The 17787-nt window shown below is 43.1% G+C and overlaps 1 long non-coding RNA gene across 1 annotated transcript; it reads left to right on the top strand.

Annotated features, from left to right (window-relative positions):
* The first annotated feature begins 15531 nt into the window (after positions 1 to 15531).
* LOC115577599 (uncharacterized) lies at positions 15532 to 17534 on the top strand. Its single transcript, XR_003983223.1, has 3 exons — positions 15532 to 15890; positions 17050 to 17122; positions 17311 to 17534. It is a non-coding gene; the product is annotated as an uncharacterized LOC115577599 (long non-coding RNA).
* Positions 17535 to 17787: the final 253 nt, after the last annotated feature.

Raw genomic sequence — 17787 nt, 5'->3', positions numbered from 1 at the left:
TAACTTATTTGATAATGAAACATTTTATTTTAACACTTTATAATATAAATTAGAAATAATAACAATAATCGAAAAAGCTTGAAAGGAGCTGATCTAAAACAAAAAAGAGCCGATGTGATCACTGGTCACAGTCTACAGATTACCTCCGCTCTGCTCGCACAGTTAACACACACTGGCTTGTGGCATTTCAAGTGGCCGACGTTTGGCTCTGTTTGCAGCTCTTTCGGACCGGCACTGTTGATGCGTGTTAAAGTCAGAGGTGGTAATGCGGACTTGGTTCCTTGTAGCCAGACTGGCATGTTTTGGTTTTGATTTAGATTGGATGCGTGTGTGGAGGTTGGATGTGTTATGTGCTTACATAAGGCATTTAGACGTGTAGGCTTGTAATAATGGATGTGTTTTGAGTAAGTCCTTGCTCTGAGGCACGCACAAGCTTCGTCGTCGCCCCCCAGGCTGCCGGGGCCCGTTTCAAATGAAATGGTTGAAACATAGGTAAGGCCGCCTATGGCGATAACAACTATAGAACTGCAACCAAGCCCTAGTTATGAAAGACAGAAGGGACGGCTACAGAAAAGGTGTGATCAAGGATCCCAACGGATGGAGATAAGAAGCGATAGTCAAAGTGAGGCAGAGGGTGCCCAAGGGGGGTATGGCTCAACAATCAAACACATACTGGCAAAAGCTGAGAAGAAAGGAGATATAACATCGAGGAAGATTGCATGGAGAGATAAGGACACCAGCGAAAGTGAGACTGAAGAAAGTGACTGGGACAACGATGGGGGCGAAGATAAGAAGCAAGACTGATCGCAGGTCAAAGAAAGCAGACATAGGGGTAATAAGGAGCAGGCTAAGAGTCAAGTAGCCCGGGAGGTTCTGGATCTCATATTAGGAGAACTGGAATTGGAAGATACAGAGCAAGAAGGAGAAGGATCTCCCAGAGAAAGTACCCCAAGATACAACCTGCGAAGGAAAACCGGTAAAATGGATAAATCCAGTAAAATGTTTCCAGTGATAGTACGAGGATAGAGTTTGGAGTATGAGCCTTGGCAAAACATCCATGGATTTCCAAGTTGGAGGAAATACTAGTAGGAATACAGCCCGCTATGGGAGATATCAAAAGACTTTTAGCCAGCCTCCTTGGGGTTCCAACCATGGAAGAAATCTTGGTGAAAGCAGGATTTAATCGATTTGTGGGGACAGCCGTCAATGACGCAGACTTGTTTGCTGCATGTAGAGGGCGGCTGTGGAAAGCATTGAGAGAAACATACATCACCAATAGGGGTGGAGCCAAACCTGAATACGGTATTCGGAAAGGCACAAATAACGTGTTTTTTACGAATACTTATTTAGAACAAATACTTTAAAAAATATTTGTATTCGGGAACAAGAAAAACATTATATCAAAAAGCTGCATTTCCTCATGAGACCGCAGTGCATGCCCGGATGAGTGAGTGAGTGACGTTCAGTAGGAGAGCACAGGGGGGGCGCACAACTTTGTCTGCAGCAAGACGGAGCCTCAGTGAGTCTCGGTCCGACTCATGTGTTGGAGCAGCCTTCAAGCTGTGTGCCAGTTTTTAAATTGTGTTGGTAGGCCAAGTAAAACCGGACTTATGATAAGTTACGTACGGCACGCTATTTTGTTAACATTACCGTCACGTTTGCTGCGCGTTTGGTGCAGGAAGAGACGGTCAACACGGACTTCTCTCACGAAAGTGCCGTCAAGCAGGCAAAGTTTGCGAGCGAAAAAACACGTTCCTATTGGTGGAAAAAGGCACCACACCAGCCAATCACAAGATTACATGGCAAGACAGGTGATTTGGTTGCTGGGGGACAGGAGGAAGTTGTGGAGGGACCGACAGTGACGGTGAGAGAGTTGAGAGATGTGTGTCAAATGAAAAAATAACTGTACAGTCACACACGTGTGAAGTTGTGCTGAAAATAATGACACCAAACAAGGCAAGGTAAATAGTTTTTAATCAGAAATAGTCAAAATGACCAATTATACCCTGGACTGCATAAAATCCCAGTAACACACCCAATCAAAAACTCTCTATAATCCAAATTGAAACATATTTCTTGGTCCACATTTAAATTCATTAAGCTATTTATTACCAACACCTCTATGAGGTAGATCTATTCTGCTCTCTGGTGGGCCTATTCTGCTCTCTGGTGGGCCTATTCTGCTCTCTGGTAGATCTATTCTGCTCTCTGGTAGATCTATTCTGCTCTCTGGTGGGCCTATTCTGCTCTCTGGTGGGCCTATTCTGCTCTCTGGTAGATCTATTCTGCTCTCTGGTGGGCCTATTCTGCTCTCTGGTAGAACTATTCTGTTCTCTGGTAGATCTATTCTGCTCTCTGGTAGATCTATTCTGCTCTCTGGTAGAACTATTCTGCTCTCTGGTAGGCCTATTCTGCTCTCTGGTAGGCCTATTCTGCTCTCTGGTGGGCCTATTCTGCTCTCTGGTGGGCCTATTCTGCTCTCTGGTAGGCCTATTCTGTTCTCTGGTAGATCTATTCTGCTCTCTGGTAGAACTATTCTGTTCTCTGGTAGATCTATTCTGCTCTCTGGTAGGCCTATTCTGCTCTCTGGTAGATCTATTCTGCTCTCTGGTGGGCCTATTCTGCTCTCTGGTAGGCCTATTCTGCTCTCTGGTAGAACTATTCTGCTCTCTGGTAGGCCTATTCTGCTCTCTGGTGGGCCTATTCTGCTCTCTGGTGGGCCTATTCTGCTCTCTGGTGGGCCTATTCTGCTCTCTGGTAGATCTATTCTGCTCTCTGGTAGAACTATTCTGCTCTCTGGTAGGCCTATTCTGCTCTCTGGTAGGCCTATTCTGCTCTCTGGTGGGCCTATTCTGCTCTCTGGTGGGCCTATTCTGCTCTCTGGTAGGCCTATTCTGTTCTCTGGTAGATCTATTCTGCTCTCTGGTAGAACTATTCTGTTCTCTGGTAGGCCTATTCTGCTCTCTGGTGGGCCTATTCTGCTCTCTGGTAGATCTATTCTGCTCTCTGGTGGGCCTATTCTGCTCTCTGGTGGGCCTATTCTGCTCTCTGGTAGATCTATTCTGCTCTCTGGTAGATCTATTCTGCTCTCTGGTGGGCCTATTCTGCTCTCTGGTAGATCTATTCTGCTCTCTGGTAGATCTATTCTGCTCTCTGGTAGAACTATTCTGCTCTCTGGTAGGCCTATTCTGCTCTCTGGTAGGCCTATTCTGCTCTCTGGTGGGCCTATTCTGCTCTCTGGTGGGCCTATTCTGCTCTCTGGTAGATCTATTCTGCTCTCTGGTAGATCTATTCTGCTCTCTGGTGGGCCTATTCTGCTCTCTGGTGGGCCTATTCTGCTCTCTGGTAGATCTATTCTGCTCTCTGGTAGAACTATTCTGCTCTCTGGTAGGCCTATTCTGCTCTCTGGTGGGCCTATTCTGCTCTCTGGTAGATCTATTCTGCTCTCTGGTGGGCCTATTCTGCTCTCTGGTAGATCTATTCTGCTCTCTGGTGGGCCTATTCTGCTCTCTGGTAGATCTATTCTGCTCTCTGGTAGGCCTATTCTGCTCTCTGGTAGATCTATTCTGCTCTCTGGTAGATCTATTCTGCTCTCTGGTAGATCTATTCTGCTCTCTGGTAGATCTATTCTGCTCTCTGGTGGGCCTATTCTGCTCTCTGGTAGATCTATTCTGCTCTCTGGTAGATCTATTCTGCTCTCTGGTAGATCTATTCTGCTCTCTGGTGGGCCTATTCTGCTCTCTGGTAGGCCTATTCTGCTCTCTGGTGGGCCTATTCTGCTCTCTGGTGGGCCTATTCTGCTCTCTGGTAGGCCTATTCTGTTCTCTGGTAGATCTATTCTGCTCTCTGGTGGGCCTATTCTGCTCTCTGGTAGATCTATTCTGCTCTCTGGTAGGCCTATTCTGTTCTCTGGTAGGCCTATTCTGGTCTCTGGTAGGCCTATTCTGGTCTCTGGTAGGCCTATTCTGCTCTCTGGTAGATCTATTCTGTTCTCTGGTAGATCTATTCTGCTCTCTGATAGGCCTATTCTGCTCTCTGGTAGGCCTATTCTGGTCGTGTGTGTGTGTTTGTGTGTGTGTGTGTGTGATGATGATGACACAAAAAGGAAGAAATGTATCTATATACATTGTAAAACTAGGAGAATATAGCTGTTGTTTATTTTTTGCAAATAAAAGTTTGTAATTAACCACTTTATTCTTTTAGTGTATGCGGGTTGGGGGGGCTGGCTTGTCTTGGACTCAGGCAAGGGGGGCTTCAAGGAACAAAGGTTGGGAACCACTGATTTAGACAATAGGCTGTTGACAGAGTAATGTTAACGTTCGGTTAAAAAGGTTAAAACAAGGCTTGTGTAGCTGTGTCGAATTGTGTGTTATTTTCTTTCAAATGACGTTCCTTGTTACATGTTCATTGCTGGATTTATGAAAAAACATCAACCAATATTTTCTATATCCATAATTATTATAATGGATAATTAAAGAATACTTACTAGACTATAACGTAAATTAGAAGTGTAATGCCAAAAAACTGGATTTTTACGCCTATTTTGAATTTTACCCAAATACAAATACAAATACAAATACTTTTCCCCCCTCAACAAATACAAATACAGATACAAATAACGGCTGCTTTGCACACCCCTTATCACTAACGTGCATCCAGACAACATCCTCATTGAGCCGTTGGGCAAGCAGGAGAACCCACGAGCTTCTGTATCAAGAGTTCATCAAATGTGGAGGAATGTCACTGGAAACAATCCGGATTTGAACAGGATGGAGCAATCAATTCTGCGAGCTAAGCTACAAGAGGGGCTACCCATACCAGTGAAAAGCAAGTTAGCAGAAGTGGTTGGCCTTAAGAGCATGGCAAGGAATATCTACACAGATCATGTAGCACATCAGGTTGAGTTATATCGAAAGAAAGAACATGCTCAGCAAGAACAAGACCAGGAAACTCTCAGGAAACTCAACCAAATTCAGCTAACTGATACTAAAAAGAAGGAGAAAACGCAGGCTGTAGTCATGATGAAGCAGGCCCAGCCAACTCAATTAAATCAACCACAACCACAGTTGATTCAGCCCCCAGTGCCAACCACTGCAGCCAGTGTTGTCATTTCCAACTGTCACCACTCTGCAGCCAGAGTTAGCCGCCGGCATGGAGAGGAAGAGGACGTGGAAATTTCGGAAGAGGAGGTTATCAGCAACCTCCAGGAGCATGCTTTTCTTGTGGACAGTTTGGCCATCTTGCTCGAGAATGCAACCAGCCAGGCGGAGGTTATCCCAGAGGAGGCTTTCGGGGAGGATTCAGAGGTCAAGTGCAGGCACCCCGGGGACCGGTGAACCCTACAAGGGGACCGGAGCCTGAATTCTAGGGATGCCCAGTGGACCCAGCTGGTAGTGTCAGGGCCACAACGAGATCCAACAATATTGGTGAAAGTGAACGATCTGCCATTGAATGTGATGGTTGATAGCAGAGCAGCTTTCACCTGTATCCAGCCTGAGGATGCTACACATCTCCCCATGTCCAGCAAATTTAAACAGACAGTTGGGTTTGAGGGTGTGAAACAGCTGGTACCCTCGACGAAACCAATTAAGCTCTGTTATCAAAATCAAAAAATTACAATATATACCTATACTGATTTCAGAACATACTCCGATTGCACTCCTGGGACGAGATGCTTTATGCAGACTGAACTGCACAATACGATGTACTCCAGAAGGCTGTCTGGTTGAGGTCTGGTCCTGACGACAGAGTCAGAGGGTCCTTTAGTATTTTGGATTGGAAATCTTAGTGATGAGCTAATGGAGCCCGTCAGATTCTGGTGGAAGTTCCTCTTTGCAAATATACCTGAGGCTCAGCTCACAGAATATCCATTTCATTGCACACTCAAGTACTTTAAGTATGCAATCCAACCAGATTTGGATGAATGGTTGAGTCAACAACCAAAACAAGTTCTGCTCAGCTCTGGTTGCATAATTTTGGGACCACAAGGAGTGGCTATGAAAATAACCAAGATGAGTACCTTGGTAAGGCATATGACATTAAAGGAGGCGTCCCACATGTGACTCTGATGATTATGAACAGAAACATTTAGCAGCAGTGATGGCAGAATCAGAAGATGCCACCTTTTTTCCAATGAAAGACAATCAAGTTATTTGGGAAAGTAAAGATCAGAAGTTCATAAAAATTGAACTTCTGCTGCAACATGTCTTAAAGAAGACATGTTGCCTCCGTGGAAGAATCAGTACCCACTGCAGGAGGAGGCAATTTTGGGAATTAAAGGACTGCTACAAGCAAATGTTTTGAAGATAACTCAAAATCCTCAAAGCAACACGCCGTTGTTGCCTGTGAAGAAACCAGATGGCACTTATCGTTTGGTGCATGATTTAAGAGCAGTGAATGAGGTGGTGGCTGACTTCCCAGCAGATGTACCTGATCCACACACATTATTGGCTCAGATTCCTCCAGAAGCTACGTACTTCACAGTGTTAGATTTGTGTGGAGCTTTCTTCAGTGTTCCCCTTAGTGTCGAATCCCAGGGATTCAGATTCAGATTCAGATTCAGAATACTTTATTGATCCCCGGGGGGAAATGTTTTTGTTTCAATGCTCCATGCAAAGAAGAAATAGAAATACAGCATGAATGGAAACAAGCGATAAGATGAAGATGTAAATAAAATAAAATATTGAAGTAGACATAAAATAAAATAAAATATCAAAGTAGACAATAAAATACAAATAAATAATAAAAAAATAGTACCCTATAGTATACAAACTGAAATATATACAATATACAATGAAGTGGTTGTAACATTATAAGTTAAATGAGAATGGATACAGTGGTGGAAAAAAGTTTTCGGACACCCTTAAAATTTCACACAATCTCAAATATTATCATGAAATATTTGTGGAAAAATCTTTTTTTGTGTGTTTCAAAAAGGTGCAGCTGCATTAGACAGACACAAACAAATACAAATTATATTTTTATTGTTTATTATTTACAAGAAAAACCAACAAAACTAAATTCTTGACAGTTTTAATATGTCAGTTCATCAACATTGTCGGTATCAAAGTCAACAAATAACAGAATGTGTTTAAAACTGAACAAAAAATAAATAAACCATCACATTATCAAATTAATATTTAGTAGCCCTGCCATTAGCACGCAGTAGAGCTCTAATCCTGGCTGGCATGTTCCCCACGAGCCTTTCACACTGTTGAGGGGTAATCTTGTCCCATTCTTCTTGAATTAGTGCTTTTAATTCATCTAAACTCTTTGGTTTATGCTTTGAAACGGACCTTTTGATAATCCACCACAGATTTTCAATGGGGCTCATGTCCGGGGATTGAGCTGGCCAGTCTAAGACCTGGATACTGTGCTCCTGCAGCCAAGTTCTACTGGTCCTGGATGCGTGGCAAGGGGCATCATCTTGTTGAAATATCCAGTTTTGACCTCGACGAACAGTGCACGTGCAGATGGGAGCATGTGGGTTTCGAGAATGGCACAATACTTGGCAGAGTTCAGCGTGCCATCACAGACAGTGAGATGACCAGCACCAGCAGCACTCATGCATCCCCAAACCATGATACTGCCCCACCATGCTTGACAGTAGGTATGTACATGCTTGAGATAATGCTTCGCCTGGCCTTCTGCGTACCCTCACATTAGCAGGAGAAGGATAAAGCTGGAAACTGGACTCATCTGACCACAGAATCTTCTTCCAATTCCTGGCTGTCCAGTTCTTGTGTGCTTGGGCCCAACGATGCCGGGCTAACCTTTGTCTCTCATTGATCAGGGGACTCTTGACAGCCTTGTAGGACCTTAAGCCGTGATCTAAAAGTCAGCCACGTACAGTGCGGGTGGAACACTGGACACCGGTTTGGTTTGACCACTGCTGCTGAAGCTCCTGTGATATCATTCGGCGGTTTTCCCTGCACATGCGATTCAGGATGCGGTCATTTCTTGCTGAGGAAACCCTTGGACGCCCAGATCTTGGTCCGTCTTCCAAGCTGTTAGTTTGTCTGTATTTCTGCGTATTTCGGAGTGTATCCAACTGCTGAAGGACTGCATCTGCACTTCCTGGCCATCTGCCGGCAGCTGTTCCCTTCCAGGCTGAGAATCTGAATCTTAAGGCGTGTTTCCTGCGTTAGGTTCCTTGTCTTAGCCATTTTTGTCTCTGTAGAACTTTCAAATGTGCTGGCTTTGTATAGACACTATGCATGGCAAAAAAAATGTTTCTTTGAATACAAACCATGACTTTCATTAGTGGATCACTGGTACCAAAATTACCCAATACTCAAAATTTCTTATGTATTTTTATGGAACCAATCAATTTTAAGTTTCTAATGGCTTTTTTAGGATTTGTTTAGTATTTTAGTTGTGACTGTACTGAAAGAAATTCCTGTGGCGCTCTTTGGTGCATTTGGGAGTGATCAGTCTCTGGCTGAAGGTGCTCCTCTGTTCCATCAGAGCGTTGTGGAGAGGGTGAGAGACATGCTGAAGTATCGCCAGCACCTTCGACAGCATCCTCCTGTCTGATACTGCTGACAAGGAGTCCAGCTCCACCCCCACAACGTCACTGGCCTTTCTGATCAGTTTATTGAGTCTGTTAGCATCTGCTGCTCTCAGTCTGCTGCCCCAGCACACCACAGCAAACAGAATAGCACTGGCCACCACAGACTCATAAAACATCCTCAGCATCGTCCGGCAGATGTTAAATAGTCCAGTGGGGTAGTGCACAAATTACATATTACCATTACCGAGGTGATAAAAGCACCAAATTTTACATGAAGCTTCTTTAGGACCTCCTGAATGATTTCAGCCTAGGAGCCCAGCTGAAATATTGAAATTTAGTGTCAAATCACTCACAAAACAATATCCAAGAAAAACGTCTTTTTGTTTTTCCTCTCGAGTAAAACTTTCATGGTAATGGCCATTTAAGACCACTCAATAAGCTTCTTTTTGTTAATTTGTGCTCTGGCCAGTAGATCTTCCAAATTATAAGTGTAAAATAGAGTACCAAGACATCTTAGACCCCAAAAAACCTCAAAAGCCCTGTATAATATAGGCGGAATTATAGAAAAAAAAAGGCAGCAAAGATTGCTTAAATGTTAAGAGATCTTGGTTTTCTCTTTTATTTTTTAATTCAACTTTAGGTCATTCATATAGCCATCTACTGAGATCATAGTTTGGCCATTAGTTTTATGTTATGCTGCATCACATCACATTAAATCCTATTTGTGTGTGACAGTACATAGCTAGACGCACTGCTGTTGAATCTGGAGGGGGAAAGCCGATGAAATGATGAAATGCAACGACTGGATATTCACAAGTGCTTCTTCTGTGAGGGTGGCAAAGATCAAGGTGCTCTCCATGAAGTATCAACATTTGATGCCGACGGGAATATCCAACATTTTCAAAATTCAAAATGGCAGTTTGAACCATATTTTTTTTTTTATTAAAAAAAATTATTACATTGACTCAAAATTAATGTAGATGTTTTAGAGGACACTCAATCTATAAAAATAAATTGCAGGATATTTATGAACACAATTATCCAAATGATGCAGAATATGTACATTTTAATTCACATAGCATTACACTCTGAGGTGACATTGGAGGTAACAAAGGCAAGTACCATATCAAACTATGACTATGGATAAATAATATAGAGAAAGGAGTATAATACAAGTTACAGGTAGAACACAAGAGTCCTGGAACAGATTTTAAAACAGACGTATACCCAAAATTATCACAGCAGAAAACTAGAAAACTTTCATCAAGCAATAGCACCTTGTACTTCTGCTACTCTGCACTATATAACCATATATTCATCAACAACATCATCATCAGCTCTGTCTTCATCTACTTCTTCGACTATATTTTTGTCGTCTTTCTCTTCTTGCTGTGAGTGTGTGAGCGGGTTGCAACATGTCATAGCCATTGCAGCAGCAGTAGCTGGTACAGGCCTGCAGCTGTGCAGCTACACTTTGTTGTTGTACATGGCTTTAACCCAGCTACAGCTGATAATGTCCAACAGGGCAGGAGGAGCAACAGGGCTTGCATCCAGGACAGGCATGATGACTTCCTCTCCTTCCTTCTCACCTTCCTTCTTGTTCCATCCAAACTTGGTGATGTCCACAGCTTGTGGATCAGGGCGGTCTGCTGTAGATGGGCACGCCATCCATGGAGGTGCATGTTGCACTCTGTAGGAGGCAGTGTCTTCAGTGCTGGGGGGTTCTGCACTTTCGGTATAAGTCATATCTGGCGACATTCAGAGATGCAGACTTCCTGCGGCTGTACAGAGCCAGGAAAAAAAAACCCTCACTGCCTCTGTGATTTGCAAATCAGTAGCTCCCTCCTCTCCAATGAAGTGAAGCAGGTCACCAGGTACTACTCTCATGGCCTTGAGCGTGGACACCTGCCCTTTGCCGACGGGATAGAAGGTGGTGTCACACCCTAGGAAGCATGCATAGCCACCTCTCATCTGCAGGTGACATGTGATACCCACCCTCCAGCACCAACAGACCATGAGCACAAACACATCAGTGTCATCGCTGAGAATGTGGACAGTTTTAGCACCACGCCTGGCTGCTTCGTCATGAGTGACAATACTGTCTGCTCTGCTGACCATCTCGATGTGATCTCCTGTGTTGTGTGTGCAAAGGAGCTCGCCTAGCCTCCACTCGTTTGTCTTGTCCTTCATCACTTTATTGCGGCTAGGTAGGGGGGTTTTCAGTAAGAGTTGTACTCTATTGAGCTCCCCCCAGCTCTTTGCCTCTTGTGGTCTTTGGCAGAGACTTGCTCATACCGGTCTAAGATAACAAATGTTTGGGTGATGTAGTGATCCAGCCGGCGCCCCATTCTGGCTGCGAAATCAGCCACAGTGCCTTACAATGGCCACACCACGCGATAGATTAGCTGCGATGCATCAACGAGTACAACGTCTGGTGGGTGGGGATTGGGAACTAGGATTTCAAGACGCTGAACAATCACAGACTTGTTACTGTTTCTGAGGCATCCATACTCACCGATGATGGATGCAGGGACCGGGCCGAGCTCGTAGATAAAGAGGGTAGAGAGCTCCATTCTTCTCTTGCTCCCCACCACCAGCAGCCGAAGCAAACAACACCTCAAGGTCACATATGATCTTCCCATTGACTTTCACTCCTTTTGTCTTGAATTTCATTGTCACCACCTTATTTGAGATGGGTGCAGGAAATCCCCCAGTAAGCGATGAAGAGAACAATGTGCTCATGTCTTGCCTGATCTTCAATGCATCTTGCACATTCACATGATATGGTAGAGGGTAGTAGTCTCTGTGGTGAGTTGGCGAGAGTTTTCCCGTAGCACTCTCAGGATTTTAGCTCGGTCCTCTGCGTCCAACTCCCGTTGTCCTTTACCCTCTTCTTTGTTTCTGTTGGGGTTCATTGTCTTTTCCAAAGCTTCAGCATCGTAGTACATCTCATCCAATGACTTGGAGAGGTGGGAGCCGATGCCGAAAGATTGGTTCCACACTGTGACATGTTCAGAGTTGGTGGAGATGCCCTTCATGCCTTTCACTCCCTTCCCTTGTTTGTCTACCACAGAAACATGTGACATTGACCACTGAGCCAAATTTGAATGATTAAAAAAATTGCCAAGTATATAAAATTAGGTGTCAAAATCCTGGAAAAACCAGCACTTCTCTCTGCTGTGAAATGCTGGGGGCGTGTCAGTTAGAGGCGCTGGAGCCACGCCCACACAGGGAGGAGCCTCCTCCGTGTTCTGTACAAGGACGTAACCTACAGTAACAATGGAAGCTAGCAGCATCATCAGACGGACCCAGCCCGACCTGTTGGAGCCATCAGAGCCAGAAACTGACTCTGAGTCAGACACTGATAGTGCTCAGCCTCGTTCCTCACAGTCCATGTTTTACATTACACACAAACATAAAACCCCAGTCTACATATAATTCCTTGTCATAGCTATATTGGTGCACATAGAATATTACCTGTAGATTATCATTGTGCTGTCAGATGGACTCCGCTCAGGGAATGAGGCCAAATCATGTCATGATCAAATGCAATAACATTTGCTAACATTACATGGGCATGACAGGATGCACGATGTAAAATCACTTTCAGGATTTGCACCTTCAGCAACATGCATTTAATTGCCCAAATGTACAATAAGCGCACACTTACACTTAGAGCTTAGATCTGGCCCAAAAAAATCAAGCCTGACCAACCGACCCAAGCTGAGCCGAGCCCGTGCACGTTGTGTCCGAGCCGGCCCGGCCCGACACATTAACTGTAATTATGAGCCCGAGCCCGATTAAAACCCGACATTTTTTTAATACGTGGGCTGTTCAAGCTCCATGTTGCACTTACATTACCACAAATCGGATTCAAATCAATGTGCATTACTATTATTTTTGTCATTTTCCTGAGTAAATATATATATTTTTGCTTTCTTCTTGCGTCTCAGGGAGTGACGTCACGTGTGCGAGAAGTCACCTTTTTAGCAAGAGGACACTCACTCACGTGTAAAACCACGCAGCGACACAAACAACAGGGTGGGAGGAGAGAGATGCGCCTTTTGTAGCTGGAATTACAGTCATTATTTTGAGTTATTAAAAAAACACACACACAAATGCTTGATCAAGGGTCGGCCCGGGCAGAGAATCTAAAGTCTGGCCGGCGGCGGAGATGAGAGCGTGCGCTGTCGTCAAGACAGGAGGATGCAAGCCGGGTACGGAGAGGGTCCGATCGGCCCAACTGACCAGCGTCAACAGACTCTTCAGATATCCAGACTTTACCTGGGGACAGTTGTTGTTACTATCGGGGGTAAAGTGGACACTGCAGACGGGTGATGGTGGTGATTTTAAACTCTCCACAGTAGCTCCTCTTGACAAAATCGGTCCACCGTTTCCTCACGTTGTCGTCCTTAGGAAACTTAAATAAGCTAACAGCGCCGTCACCCTGCACACTGTGGCATCCAGGAAAGATGCAGAGCGATGTGGAGGAGACATGACTGGTTAGCTGACTGGTTGACTGGTTAGCTAGCTGCAAACTATTGTCAGAGATGCTATCCGAGACTCGAGAGCAAGCAGAAAAACCTCCGAAGCTAATGTGCTGAATGTATTTATGTGGCTTCCGCAGCAGGGCCGGTTTATGCAAATCCTGGCCGCAGCCAGGATTTCTGACCCGCCCATTAAATCCTGAACACAGAAATGTTGAAACACAGTTTGGGAGCCTATAGCTCCAAAATTAAATTCTAAATGGTTGAATGGCTTTTTACATGTTATAAGGAAATACATGAATGACCTGTTTAATGTGTTGAGAAGAAAATAGCTGAATTTGCTTTACACGACTTTAACTGTTGATGTATTAATTACTCTGGATTAAGTCTTTGGATTTTACTCAAAAGAACTCCTACCATATTTTAGAGACGGTTTAGAAGTAGGCTATAGAGATATTAGGCTATACATATATATATAAAAAAAATTAAATATGCACTACATACACACTGTAATCACTGTTATCTGCTTCTGTTTGATCAACTTACTTGCATTGAGATGATATGATCCAAATATAAAAAGCTCTGTTTTGTCCATCTTTCCATCCAGCCAGTATTCTGCCTGATGCAGTTACCACAGTGACAATCACACAAAACTGAGCAGCCAAAAAACGCAAGCAGAACTGAAGCAATTTGAAGAAATATAAGATCCTAACATTCACACCAGTGACATTGTGCTCTATTGATTCTGAAATGCAGGTCCAATGTATTAAGCATATAAATAGCCTCAAAATCGACTCAAAATTAATAAAAATCGGCCCACCTTGAAATATGGCCACTTTTGGTTTAAACTGTCATTTTGAATTTTGAAAATATCAGAAATGGATTCAGCATCCTTAATAACCCCCAAAACCACTCCAATATTTTCCAAATCGGCCAAGCAGTTGCTGAAATATTGCCCATATAGGTGATCAATACTAATTAATGCTAATTATGCTAATTATGCAAATTGCCCAACATATGCAAGTTAGCAGCCAGCAGTTTCTTAATACTGGGGACCCACACTGTACATTTCTAATATAAAACTTTGGTGTACTCAACATTTCCGGGTTCACAATGGGGCTCTATGGGCTGGCAAGACTGCTCACCTCTTTGCAAATGCACCTGTAACGACTCATAATTATCAATTACAGGGCCAATAAAGATTATACTTTTTCAATACTTGTCATGTATTGAAGCTTTAGTTATGTAAAAGTTCATACACATAAATAAAACTATAAAATGTTAACTTTGGGATTCATTTGAACACTTTAGCTTGTGCAGGAACTTGAAAATCACTGTGTTTTTAGCATATTTCATTGATATTGATATACTGCTAATATGAGGTTTTTTTTCTGAGGGCTCCTAGGCCAGAATTACACTATAGACCCTCAGGAAACACCATGCAAAATTTGGTGCTTTTATCACCTCTGTAATGGTATTTTCACTATGCCACCGGACTAAAAAGAGCGGAGCCTCCTCAGAAAATAGAGGCGACTCTTGTTATTGTTCAGTTTCACATATCAGGGACAATTTTATCAATATCAGAGGCTGCCTATGGGATATAAACACAGCCCTCATGTGTTTAATAAAGTGTTGAAAGAAGATTTAGAGGGGTATAGGTCAGATATTGAAGAGCACTGTTATTCAATACATGGATGATATTATCATTTGTTCCCCAGACAGAGAAATCTGTCATGAGGATTCCATTAAATTATTGCAGCGGTTGGCTGCTATTTGGGAAAGTAAAGATCAGAAGTTCATAAAAATTGTGATCTCCGCCCAAGGAGTGGTACAGCCGCAAGCAGTACAACTGACACATGAATCATTGTTCAGTGTCACGTCAGATGCGGATCGCTTGATGGAAGACATGTTGCAGCAGGTTCCAAAATGTTTGTGGTCGCAACACAGCACTGATGTTGGATTTGTGAAATCAGCTCAGCCGGTGAAAGTTGAGCTCCGACCCGGAGCCCGGCCTCTGTGGAAGAATCAGTACCCACTGCAGGAGGAGGCAATTTTGGGAATTAAAGGACTGCTACAAGCAAATGTTTTGAAGATAACTCAAAATCCTCAAAGCAACACGCCGTTGTTGCCTGTGAAGAAACCAGATGGCACTTATCGTTTGGTGCATGATTTAAGAGCAGTGAATGAGGTGGTGGCTGACTTCCCAGCAGATGTACCTGATCCACACACATTATTGGCTCAGATTCCTCCAGAAGCTACGTACTTCACAGTGTTAGATTTGTGTGGAGCTTTCTTCAGTGTTCCTGACCAGGCAGGAACCAGAGACACCAATCAGGAGCCAGGGCTGGCACACGCCATCTGCATACTAGAACATGATGACAGACGCCGGGGCAGGGCATGACAGCCAAGGGCCGTGACAACCGCAGTGTCAAAATCTGCCAACACACGGGTCTACATTGGGTAGCTGCGCTTCCGCTTGCATTGATGGCGTTTTGAGTGCACTCCGAGATTTGCATATGACACCTCATGAATTGGTTACGGGTAGACAGATCCAAGCCTATCCCTTTTGGAAGACGAAATGAAGGCGTATGTCAAATATTTGTATGAGGGGCCGTACAAGACATAATTCATTCTGGCCTGCTCACACACACACATTCTCCTCTCACATACACAGCTAATCACTGAAAGGTCTCTGTTGTTGGCTGAATAGCCCCCCACCTCAGAGGACAGAGGAGCTGAGTGGATTCACTTCATTTTAATTGGAAATAACCCCACAACTGGAAAACTCTGACATGTGTGTGAAAACTACTGCAGACTGCCTTCCTGTGGCAGTACAAAGAAGTTTAATGAAGATCAAGGATTGTTTGATGCTCACTTCAAACTTGGAAGCTGTAAGTTTTGCCCTTTCTTATGATGCTTTACTGTTTATTTTTCATGTTAGCCTGTTGAGCCTGGCATCAGCACTGTCCGCAGCTAACCTGGCTAATTTAGCATCGCTGGACCTATGAAGTATTTAAACCTTACTGAGGGACAGCTAAAGGAGGATGAGGTGGTGTGTTAAATGTCTGTATGAGTTTTAAGTTACGTGAACATGACATGAGCAGTAGAGGTGTATAAGTTATATAATTTAGCAGCTAAGTAAGTTACTGTGCATGGCATCACAGACAGCTAAGCCGTTAGCCTCGTTGTGTCTCTCCCACTATTAGCCTAAAGGTTTTACATTTTATCATTCTGTTAGTCGAACAGTCATGAGGCACGTTTTAAGATGAATGCAGGACATCAAACCATCACTACCCTCAGAATGTCAGTATTGCATTTGACAATGGATTATTGAGTAAGCTTAATATCCCAGTGAATTCTTTGATGATGTCATTCTGCATAATAATTAGCCATGTGCTTCTGTTTGTTCGAACACTGGACAGATGAAGAAAGACAAATTCGCCTCAAATTAGATTCATTTCAGATCATGTTCTGTTTATCTCCAGCACATCAGAATAAATTGTAAATAAAGGGCAATATAACTGGCTAAATGTAAATGTGCCTCTGTCCTCCATCAGCCATCTGACCATGGCAACAGGTAGTGAGATGAGTACAAGTGAGCAGGTAAGTCATGGTCAGATGGCTGATGATCGACATAAGCAGCAACAATGATTAAGACATCTACTCTAATGTAAATGAGGTGCATGGATGCATAACAAATAATCAAAATAGACCTTGTTTTAAAAGGAATCCCCCTGCAGAGGCCAGTTTCAACTAAAACTGTTATTATGGGGGGTCTGTGTATTCTTCTGCTTGTCCCTACTGTCAACAGCTCCAAGTCTCCCCTGTTGCTGTCATGTTGTCCTGAACTGCATCATAAACAACCCAGAGCATCACTAGGAGAGTGTCAGTCACAACACAGATCACAGTCTAAAGCAGATGCTCTATTTAATCAGTATCTTCCTCCATACTGGCAAACCATGACTTGTAATCATTGTTTTGCAAACTGTTTGCTGCTGGTGCATATATTTGAGTTGATTTTGGAGTAAACTGTAACTGTTCTGCACACAGGCCAACATACCACTACAAGACCGCCCGACCCTGCAGACACCACCACATCTTTGACAGAGTTGATAAACATGTTGTGAGTTACTCAAATATCCCTTCATTTCTGTGTATATATATATATATATATATATATATATATAAATAAATATGTATGTATGTATGTATTTATTTATTTATTTATTTATTTATTAGTTGCCTGTTTATTTGCTTAAACTAACACAGTCTAATTCAGTGTTTGAACTCTCTCTGTAATATTATTTTCAGGCTCAGTGGCAGTCAGTCCTGTCTCTCAGACAGTCTTAAGTGATGTGGAGATGCTCAGCCATCACTACTGAGGCCTTCAACAGTGTAATCCTGTCATTCTGCATAAAAGCATGGTAGGTGCAACTACTGACAATATTCAAAGAAACAGAGAACACGACCATGTTCAAATAAAACAGGAATAATACATTTAGTGCTCAAAATAATTAACATGCCTACACTAAAATAAACATACTAATAATGTTTCCAAATGTCACGACACTTTTATCACCCTCAGCAAAAAGTAGTATACTTAAAGTTCATTTTATTAGGTATGCTTGATTATAAGTATAGCAAGTATACTATGGACCATGAACTTGTAGCATACTAAAAAGTATACTAATTTAATACTTCTTCGGACTAAATTGGAACATTTTAAGTTTGTAAAAGTATACTTATAAGTATACTTTATAAGTTCATTTTAAGTTCACAGAAGTACAC

Source organism: Sparus aurata, unplaced genomic scaffold (assembly GCF_900880675.1).
Source record: "Sparus aurata unplaced genomic scaffold, fSpaAur1.1, whole genome shotgun sequence".
Classification (NCBI taxonomy): domain Eukaryota; kingdom Metazoa; phylum Chordata; class Actinopteri; order Spariformes; family Sparidae; genus Sparus; species Sparus aurata.
This window is presented reverse-complemented; position numbering and strand designations above follow the sequence as displayed.